Consider the following 1,370-nt stretch of genomic DNA (forward strand, 5'->3'; position numbering starts at 1 on the left):
CATAGCAAGTAATGACAAAGACCATGGCCTGAATCAGGCACACTTTAGTCTCCAGATTGACATTGTTGCTCTTCAGTACTTCATAAAGGTCTCTGACAGCAGACTTTCCCAGTGCAATTTCTCTTTTGATTTTCTAGCTTCTGGTACCAAAAGTATTGATTGTAGAGCCACACACACTAAAATTGTTAACAATCTCCTCTCCACCATCTGTCACAATGCTGCCTATTGGCCTACAGTGGTAAGAATCTTTGTTTTCTTGATGTTGAGCTTCAATCCTATTGAAGACTACAGTTCTTGACCTTCTGCAGCAAGCACCTCCCGTCCGCCTCAGTTATAACAAGCAAAGTTGTGTCATCTGCATAACACAGATTATTGATGAATCTATGACCAATACTGATGCTACATTTCTTCTCACACAACCCAGCCTCCTGGATAATCTCTTCTGAATATAAAAAGAGAAGATATGGAGATAGAACACATCCCTGGTGTACACCTTTCCCAATTTTGAACCATACAATGTTTCTTTGCTCTGTTCTGATGACTGCCTCCTGGTCCAAGTATAGGATTTGCATAAGCACAGTGAATTGTGCTGGGATTCTCATTCGTTTCTCAGTCAGCCACAGTTTGCTGTTATCCACACAGCCAAATGAAACACAGACAGACATTCCTCTGGTACTCTCTACTTTCAGCCCAAATCCATCTGACATTATCTATAACATCCCTAGTTATACATCATGATACATGGAGAAACAATTGAAATTGTTTATGATTTCATCTTACTAGGATCCACAATCAGCATGCTTAGTACTAGCAGTCAGGAAATCAGGAGACATATTGCACAGAGAAAGTCTACCTTCAGGCACCTCTCAAAATTATTGAGGACCAGTGATGTCAACTTGAGGGCTAAGGTGTTTCTGAGTCAGGTTTTGGTCTTTTCAATCACTTGCTATAAATCTTAGAGCTGGACAATAAACAAGGATGACAGAAGAAGAATTGATGTCTCTGAGCTGTGATGTTGGAGAAGAGTACTGAATATCCCATGGACTGCCAAAAGAATAAACAGATATGTCTTGGAGGAAGTGCAACCAGAGTGCTCCTTGGAGGTAAAGATGATAAAGCTTCACCCCACATACTGCAGGCATGTTGCCAGGAGAAGTTAGTCTTTGGAGAGGGTCATAATGCTTGGAAAGGAGGAGAGTTAACAAAAGAGGAGAAGACCCACAACCAAGTGGATTGACACAGAGACTGCCACAAGGGACTCTAGTGTGTCAGGAAGTGTGAGGAAGGTACAAGATAAAATAGGGCTCAGATCTATTTTTCATAAGAGCACTATGGGTTATATTCAACTGGACAGCACCTAACAACAACCT

Source organism: Elephantulus edwardii, unplaced genomic scaffold, assembly GCF_000299155.1.
Source record: "Elephantulus edwardii isolate Elephantulus edwardi_28Jun2011 unplaced genomic scaffold, EleEdw1.0 scaffold00056, whole genome shotgun sequence".
NCBI lineage: Eukaryota > Metazoa > Chordata > Mammalia > Macroscelidea > Macroscelididae > Elephantulus > Elephantulus edwardii.